The 9,642-nt window shown below is 40.2% G+C and overlaps 1 pseudogene; it reads left to right on the forward strand.

Moving 5' to 3' along the window:
- Positions 1-6,522: 6,522 nt before the first annotated feature.
- LOC112799059 (small nucleolar RNA R71) lies at positions 6,523-6,624 on the forward strand (annotated as a pseudogene).
- The last annotated feature ends 3,018 nt before the right edge of the window (positions 6,625-9,642 follow it).

The following is a 9,642-nucleotide window of genomic DNA, read 5'->3' on the forward strand; positions in this document are numbered from 1 at the left end:
TCCTCATGTTAGAGCTCACGTTAACTAAGTTAACGTGGCTCTTAATGTGGTTATGAATCATCTTCGCAAGCGTTATTGGGACTCACCTTTCCCAATAACGTTGCCTTGTGCCCCTAGTCCTCACGTTAGAGCTCACGTTAACTAAGTTAACGTGGCTCTTAACGTGGTTATGAATGCCAACCCAACGTTAGTGACAAAGGTGAGTGTCACTAACGTTGGCTCATCAACTCCAACTCCACGTTAACTTTCACGTTAGTGGTCTTAACGTGACCACTAACGTGGGCAATGCAAGCTTGATCCAACGTTAGTGACAAAGGTGAGTGTCACTAACGTTGGCATTGTTCCTCTCTTCCACGTTAGAGTCCACGTTAACTTAGTTAACATGGCTCTTAATGTGATTCATTGCCACATCTTAGAGCGTTAGTGGTGATCATAATTACCACTAACGTTGGAGTTTTTTTTGTCTCCATGTTAACTACCACGTTAATGTAGTTAACGTGGCAATTAATGTGGCTCATGATGGCTTCGAGGGCGTTACTAGTGTCCACTTTTCTCATTAACGCTGCAGGTTTATCCCTATTCCACGTTAGTACCTACGTTAACTAGGTTAACGTGGATGCTAATGTGGCTCTTCCTTGCTTCCTTTGTCCTGAAATTACACAAATATAGTGCATCAAAGCTCTAATCCAAGTCATGAAATCATGCATTATCAAAACATTCATTCCTTGCATAATTCTCATGAAATACTGTAAAATTCACAATATTTGTCTAAATCAAGATGTAAGTATTCTTTTACCTAAAACTTGCTTATTTCCTAAGAAAATGCATGAAACTACACTAAAACAATAAAGAAAAGGTCAGTGAAACTGGCCTAGATGCCCTGGCATCACAACACCAAACTTAAAGCTTACTTGTCCCTAAGCAAGTACTGAAACATGAATGATGAATGAAAAGGCAAGAGGAATGAATCATTATTGTGGAAGGCAAATCCTTAGTTTTATGGAGTTTCATGCATAGCAACTTAGGTTCGTTCCTTTACCAGGTTTCTGACCTTTATCATGTCCTTGAACACTTGCTTGTTTACATCCCTTGAGACTTCCTAGTTATTGATCCTTCCTTCTTTTGTTTTCTCAAGATTTATTGCATTCTTCGTTTGGCTAAGTGCTCAATAAGAGGGTGACTCTTTATGATAAGCTTTCAGTCAACACTCCCGAACCAGTTGGTTCAAGGTGCTAGGTGTTGAGACACCCCTAAGGACTTACTCCCTCAAGTCTCTTTCCCTCATACATACACACCACAGGCACATAGTTTGTTATTTTTCTTTCTTGAGACCTTGGTGTCCAGCACCTCTTTGGGTTACTAAGTATTCTGTAGCAAGGGTTACTCTTGATAGTGGACTTTCAGCTGATAATCCCGAGTTAGTTAACCCAAGTTACCAAGTGATAAGGCACTCCTGAGAGCTTATTCATCCAAGTAAATCCCCTATACATGAACATCACAGACACATGCCTCATCTTAAACCCTTGGTGCCTAGCATTGTTTCTTATTGTGTTTCTTTCCTTTTTCACTTTTATTGCTCTTTCTCTTTTTTTATTGGGATCTTATTATTTAGTTAGTCTCAAAGGATGTGTTTCAAGCATAGGATTCAGGGTAGATAGTTGCCTTCTTTCCTTGTTTGGTGAACCAACTTAGCTTACTAATCTTCCTACCACAAACATATAGGATTCACTTCACAAAATAACTCCACTCTTGTTTTTCATATCATTTCTTTTCATTTGGCTTAAGGGACAAACATACAAGTAAGCAAGATGAAGTTAAAAACCAGGGACACTAGACTAGTAATCATAGACTTTAACAACAATGAAATTTAAATGCAGAATTGAAAATCCTAAACTACTATGGAAGCATGTTCTATTTCATACATGATTTTCCTTATTTAAACTGTGAAAAGGCAGAGAACAAGAAGGAACTCCACCACTTTTTACTCATGAGGTTGATCATGCTCTTTTGCTTCCTTGTCTTCTTTGTGTCCACTTGTGCTTCCCTGCATTCTTGTCATTCTGGCTTTCTTCCAATCTTCTAGTGCCTTCCTTACTGATTCATAGCTCTTTTCAGCCCTCTCTCTTTCCTCTCGTGCTAGCTCATCTTTCACATCCTCATACTTTGGGATTCCTGGATGCAGCACGGGTAATTGTCCAACTAAGTATTCGAGCCTAGCTTGAGTGTTTATGTGATATCCCGTTTCGCTTATATACACGCCTTCTGAGAATGCTCTATACTCATCAAATACATCTGCTTGCTCTTTTTGTCTTCGATGTATATCATGAATGTGTGCACCTTGGTGCGCTTGGATGTGGATTAGCCTTTGGATGGCCTCTTGCTGTTGATCTTGTTTTTGGCTTATTGAATTGAAAGCTTCTCCCCACTGCCCCCTTGTTCTAGTTGTTGCTCCATCAATTGTTTCTGCCACTCATTCTGCTGACTTCTCCAATTGGAGAATGATTCCTCTTGGTGACTCATCATTTGTAATTGAAGCTCTTTCTGTGCCCCTTGGTTTTCCAAGTATTGCCTGGATAGGTTATCTATGGCTTCTAGTACTTGATGCATGTTCAAAGTGGTTGGGTCTTGTTCCTCTTGGTTTTGTCCTTCTATAACTTGATGAGCCGCTCTTTTTCTTTGCCTTCGCTGAGGTAGAGGAGTTGCAACAGCTCACATCCGTCGGACTATAATTGGAATGTCCCCCTTTATCCATTCGGGGTCTTCCTCTTCAAACACTACCCCAGCCTTTTTACACAAACGGAATATGGTGCTTGGATAGCCTAACTTTCCTCCAGAGTCACTCTTCTCAGCAACTTTTCAAATCCCTTGAGATATGAGTTCATGAACCTTGATTTTCCCACCATTCATTATACATTGCACCATTGTTGCTCTCTTGAGGTTCACTTCTGAGTTATTTCCAGCAGGGAAGATGCTTCTCCTCACAATTTTGAACCACCCTTTGGCTTCCGGAAGAAGATCTCCTCTTTTTATAAAGTTGGGTTTCCCATTGGGATTTCTGTCCCAATCTGCCCCTGGCACACAAATATCCTTCACAATATAGTCATGATTAGGGCTATTGTCCATTCTCGATTGGTAGCTCTCCTCTTCAAAGGGTATGGCTCACAACTTTAATATCCTCATAATGCTCATGGGACTGAAATCTATCGTCACTCCTCTCACAAAACTCGTATAGGAGTCATCCTGCTTATCATACCTAACTGCATTAGCATAAAACTCCCTTACCATGGTTATGCTTACTTTCGTAACCGGGTCAGTGAGGAGCTCCCATCTTCTCTTCTCCACCTTCTCCATGATTCCGGGACACTCAGTCTTCCTCACTTGGAAGCCTAGTTCATATATAATTTCTTTGTCAGCCATCCACCCATATTACAATGCATGGTAGAAGCTTCTGAATTTCTTCTCGTCAAAGGGACGTTGTTCCATAGGTTCCTTCTTTCTCTTTTTTGAACTCGATGATGCCATGGGTGATGGTTGTGGTTCACAAGATGAGGCTTATGAGAGTGTGTATGATTCTTTAGTGGAAGAGGGAGTGTATGGTGTGTATTTTGAAGGTGATAAATTGGAATGGAAAGTTATTGGGTGAAAAGGGTTATATAGAAGAGTAGTGAGTGCTTGAAGGATGTAGATCAATGGTACGATTTTGATAGTGGACGGTTGGGGTTTGGCACAAGGTGAGCACAAGGATCATCATATTTATGAACTGATTGCATCGGTTTCCAAGATGACCCTTTCTCATCCTTGCATGGCAACATTTTCTAAGGGGTTCTCCTTGAAGACAAGTGTATAACCCCCCTAACTGAAGTGGCCAAACCTCCTTCCATTGGTTGTTCCATCAATCTACTCCAACCCCCTTTTTTTCTCATTTCCTATACAAGACAAAAGGAGTACAAAAAGTTAATTGAATTTTTGGTAGGAAGATTTAAAATATGAACTGGCTACCATAAAAAATTTTTTTTATGATCTTCATGAAGACAAAACAACTGACTTCTTTGATGCTCATATATGCACATTGGTGACACCAAACTTAATTTGTGATCATGTGGTGTTTAAGGGTTTAAGTAAGACTCTTAGCCCAAAATGACATAAATTTTGTTCATGCCATCTTAATGTGCCTTGAACACCAAACTTGTTATTCACTATATGTTGCATATAAGGGTTCTGTTAAATGTTTGTCAAAGTTGTTTTAAAATTCATGATCTTACTTTATTAACTAACACTAAAGAATTTAAAGGAAGGGATAATAATTATGGGTTGCCTCCCATGAAGCGCTTGTTTAACGTCATTAGCTTGACGGTTGGTCCTTGTCAAGGTGGCTGATAGTGTTTGAAATCTTTTCCCCTTGCAGTGAACCTATGTCCATTGGCCTTGTTGATAATCTCCATATGCTTTAAGGACAAGATTTTGTTGATGGTGTACACTAGAGGTAGTTGAGATGGGATGGTAGGAAAATGAGGTGGAATGATTGGATAGTGGGCAGAGATCACTTCATCTCCTGGAGAGAAATCCTCTGTAGGGATCTTCTTGTTTCTCCATCTTTTAGGTATTTTCCTCCTTGTTTCTCTTGATGCTGTCTTACTTTCTATAGATTCTTTCTTTAAGGGGTCCTTGTTGCTGGCTTTGCATGATCTGGTGTGCTCAACTCCCTTTGAGTTACCTTTGAATGTGGTTCTTCCTGAATATATGGCTCTTCAACCAATGGCGTTTCCAATTGTGTTATTTTTGCTTCACTGCTTGTTCCTTGCCTCAATGCTTCATTATGCTCTTCTCTTGATTCTTTATTTTCTTGACTTGCTTCTTGCCATGATTTGAAGACATTAAAGGTGAGTTGTTCATCATGTATCCTTATGATTAGCTCTCCCTGTTCCACATCTATAAGTGCCCTAGCAGTGGCTAAGAATGGCCTCCCTAAGATGATTGGATGGAGATGACTTTCTTCCATCTCTAGGATAACAAAGTCTGTGGGGAGATAGTAGCTCCCAACCTTCACCAGAACATTTTCAACTACTCCTATTGCCTGGTTTTAGGTTTTGTTAGCCAATCTGATAATTACATCAGTAGGGGTTAGTTCATTTATTTGGAGCTTCTTCATAAGGGAGAGGGGCATTAAGTTGATGCTTGCTCCCAGGTCACAAAGCCCTTTGTCAATCTTTGTTTTGCCTATAGCACAAGGGATGTGGAAGCTCCCTGGGTCTTTTCTTTTTATAGGTAGCTGTGGTTGAATGAGAGCACTGCACTCCTTGTTCATCAGTATTGTTTGCCCACCTTTCAATGAACTCTTCCTGGTCAGCAACTCTTTTATATATTTAATGTATGAGGGCATCTGTTGGAGAGCTTTAATGTATGGAATGTTTATATGAAGAGATGCAAACATATCAAGGAACCTTGAGTATATTCTTCTTGCTTCACCACCTTTTAGTTTTTGAGGAAAAGGTGCATATGGGTTCAGACCCTCTTCTTTTAGCTTCTCCTTCTATGGATGGTTGGGTTCCTGATTTTTCTCCTCATGCTTATCTTCTGGACTGTCTTGAAGATGTTTTGCTTGTGTGACTGCTTCCCCCACACTCACTTCATCACTAGTGGTGATCACCTTACACTCTTTCCATCTTACTTTCTTAGCTTCTCCTCTGGGGTTCTTCTCTGTGTCACTTGGGAAGCTGTCAGTGGACTTAAAAATTTGTTGGGATAGATATCCTACTTAGGATTCCATCCTTTTGATGGTATCTCCTTGGTTCTTGATGTTGGTTCGCACCTCATCCTTGAATGCTTTGTTGTCCTGGACTTCCTTGCATAAACCTTCAAGTAAGGTTTCAATTCTAGAGAGTCTATCCTCAGAGTATGATGGTGGGTTGGGGTTATAAGAGTGAGGGTGATCATGCTGGTTTTGACATGGGTATTGAGGAGTGTGGTTAGGTGGTTGTTGATATGATCTTTGTGATGAATGTTGGTGGACAGCATGATTGTTGGGATTGTGATTTTGACGTCTCTGATCTTGGCCTTGGTCTTGTTGGTTTCCCCACCCAAAGTTGGGGTGGTTCTTCCATCCTGGATTGTAAGTTTTGGAGTATGGATCATGATTTTACCTTGGTGAATTACCAACATAGTTGGCTTGCTCCATTCACCTCCTTCCTCTGTGTTTGCTCCTTCTTAGGTTGATGATTGTGTGGTGACTGCTACAACTTGGTTCTTCTCCATTTACTTTGTAAGGTCAGCTAGTTGCTTGGCAATCATCTTGTTCTGAGCTAGTAGTGCGTCAACATGGTTCAGTTCCATTATGCCTCGAGTGTTGCTCCTCTCAGAAGCATAGAAGTAGTCATTCTCAGCTACAGTCTCAATGACATCTATGGCTTCTTCAATGGTCTTCTTCTTGTTCAAAGATCCTCCAGATGAGTGGTCTACTGCCTTCTTTGATTCATACAAGAGTCCCTCATAGAAAATATGCAGCTGTACCCATTCATTGAACATGTCCGGTGGGCATCTTCTTGTCAAATCCTTAAACCTCTCCCACGCTTCGTAGAGAGTCTCACCATCTTGTTACCTGAAAGTTTGTATCTCAGCTCTCAGCCTGTTGATCCTTTGAGGAGGATAGAACCTTGCTAAGAATTTATTCACTACATCTTCCCATGCTGTTAAACTCTCCTTTGGGAAAGACTCCAACCATTTAGACACCTTGTCCCTGAGTGAAAAGGGGAACAAGAGCAATTTGTAAACATCTGGATGGACCCCATTAGACTTCACGGTGTCACATATTCTTAGGAAGGTGGTTAAATGTTGATTTGGGTCTTCTTGGGCACTTCTTCCGAATGAACAGTTGTTCTGAACAAGGGTGATGAGCTGTGATTTTAGCTCAAAGTTGTTAGCATGTATGGTTGGCTTTTGGATGCTGTTTCCACAATTGCCTGTGTCTGGATTGATGTAAGATCCTAGAACCCTTCTTCCTGGCTCAGCATGATTCACATGGCTATCTCTAGCATGGTTATGAACTTTTCCTTCATGGTTATCCTCCATGATTGTTTCAAAGAATTCCTCCTCTTCCTCTGCTCCAACAACTCTTTTGCCTCTTGCTTCCCTCCTTTTTCTAAGGAGAGTTCTCTCAGGTTCGGAATCAAAGGATGTTGAGGTCCCCCCTCTTCTCCCTGTCATACAACCAGCACAGCTCACAGCAAGAAAGAAATTGCAGAAATTATAATGGTTAAAGTGGTTGTTAGTGTGAGTGATGCAAATTGTCAAACATTTAGTGGGTTAGTGAACAGAATTGTAAACAATGCAGGAAAATAAAAGGGGAGATAAGGAAAGGGAAGAAGTAACTGAAAGTAAACAGCTAAATAAAATGAATAAAAGAAAAAAATGCTAAATCTAGTGATCTTCTAACTTAATCATTGTTGATTCAAAATCAATCCCTGGTAACGGCGCCATAAACTTGATGCATGGGAATTTGTCTCTCAACAAATTTCCTTCGGCAAGTATACCGAATTATCGTCAAGTAAAAACTCACAATAAAGTGAGGTCGAATCCCACAGGGATTGATTGGTCAAGCAATTTTAATTGGAAGAATGCTCTAGTTGAGCTAAACAGAAAGTGGATATAGAATTGCAGAAAATTAAATAGCGAGAAAGTAAATAACAGAAAATAGAGTGCGGAATCTTAAATGGGGAATTAGGGTAATTATCATGAAAGTAAATGACAGAAAGTAAAGAGAATGGGTAAGATCAGGAATGGGGAATTCATTGGGTTCAGGAGGTATTGCATTCTCCAGATCAAGTTCATTGTCATCTCTTCCTCAATCAATGCATTCATTGATCTCCTTGGCAATCTTAAGTGACTGAATCCCAATTCCTTGGCAATCTAATCTCTCGAAACTTGAACAATTGCCTAATTCCTTGATTTAATTGCTCATGAGAAGAAATGAGGTATGGTCACTGATTATACCACATGTATTTCCAAATCAAAGTGTTGGTCAGGTTAAATGACACAATACCCATCCAAACCCCAATTTGGTCCAACATGAGAAAGCATTTCTAGCATGATCTCCTCATCCCTTTTCCAAGGCTCAGAGGAGATCCAATTATGGAGTGTTTCTTTCCCAAGATAACAATCCAATTAGATGAAGATCGAAAGCTTTCTAGTAAGATCAAGAGAAAAGAAAGAAGAAGAATAATGAAAACTATGATTGATCCATCAAAATACAACAGAGCTCCCTAACCCAATGAAAGGGGTTTAGTTGTTCATAGCTCTAAAAAATGGAAATGAAGAAGAAGAAAGATACATTCTAACTCTAGAAGTTGCAGAAAAGTAAAATATACAGAGTGTAGTTTTCTCCAATGTGCCAATGTCCTTTTCTAGTTCAAAACTACTCATATATATTCTACTCTTCTTGGTCTTCTAGTCAATTCTGCAAGTCTTGGATATGGGCCTTTGATCTTAAGTTGAAGCAGTTGGAAATCTTCAGTGGGCTCAGCTTTAGTTGCAGAGAGAAAGTGATGTAAGCATGGACTTTGGCTTGGGGCGTTAGCGGCGTTAACGCTGAGTGACATTATAAGTTCGAGAACGTTAGTGGCAATCACTTTTCTCACTAACGTTCTCACCACATGGCCCACGTTAACTCCAACGTTAGTGGTGCTAACGTGACCACTAACATTGCCTTACAAACCTTCGCAAGCGTTATTGGGACTCACCTTTCCCAATAACGTTGCCTTGTGCCCCGAGTCCTCACGGTAGAGCTCACGTTAACTAAGTTAACATGGCTCTTAACGTGGTTATGAATCATCTTCGCAAGCGTTATTGGGACTCACCTTTCCCAATAACGTGCCTTGTGCCCCTAGTCCTCACGTTAGAGCTCACGTTAACTAAGTTAACATGGCTCTTAACGTGGTTATGAATGCCATCCCAACGTTAGTTACAAAGGTGAGTGTCACTAACGTTGGCTCATCAACTCCAACTCCACATTAACTTTCATGTTAGTAGTCTTAACGTGACCATTAACGTGGGCAATGCAAGCTTAATCCAACGTTAGTGACAAAGGTGAGTGTCACTAACGCTGGCATTGTTCCTCTCTTCCACGTTAGAGTCCACGTTAACTTAGTTAACGTGGCTCTTAACGTGGTTCATTGCCATATCTTGGAGCGTTAGTGGTGATCACAATTACCACTAACGTTGGAGTTTTTTTGTCTCCACATTAACTACCACGTAATATAGTTAACGTGGCAATTAACGTGGCTCATGATGGCTTCGAGGGCGTTATTGGTGTCCACTTTTCTCATTAACGCTGCAGGTTTATCCCTATTCCACGTTAGTACTTACGTTAACTAGGTTAACGTGGATGCTAACGTGGCTCTTCCTTGCTTTCTTTGTCCTGAAATTACACAAATACAGTGCATCAAAGCTCTAATCCAAATCATGAAATCATGCATTATCAAATTTAACATTCATTCCTTGCATAATTCTCATGAAATACTGTAAAATTCACAAAATTTGTCTAAATCAAGATGTAAGTGTTCTTTTACCTAAAACTTGCTTATTTCCTAAGAAAATGCATGAAACTACAGTAAAACAGTAAAAAAAAGGTCAGTGAAACTGGCCTAGATG

Source organism: Arachis hypogaea, chromosome 4, assembly GCF_003086295.3.
Source record: "Arachis hypogaea cultivar Tifrunner chromosome 4, arahy.Tifrunner.gnm2.J5K5, whole genome shotgun sequence".
In the NCBI taxonomy this organism is placed as follows: Eukaryota; Viridiplantae; Streptophyta; class Magnoliopsida; order Fabales; family Fabaceae; genus Arachis; species Arachis hypogaea.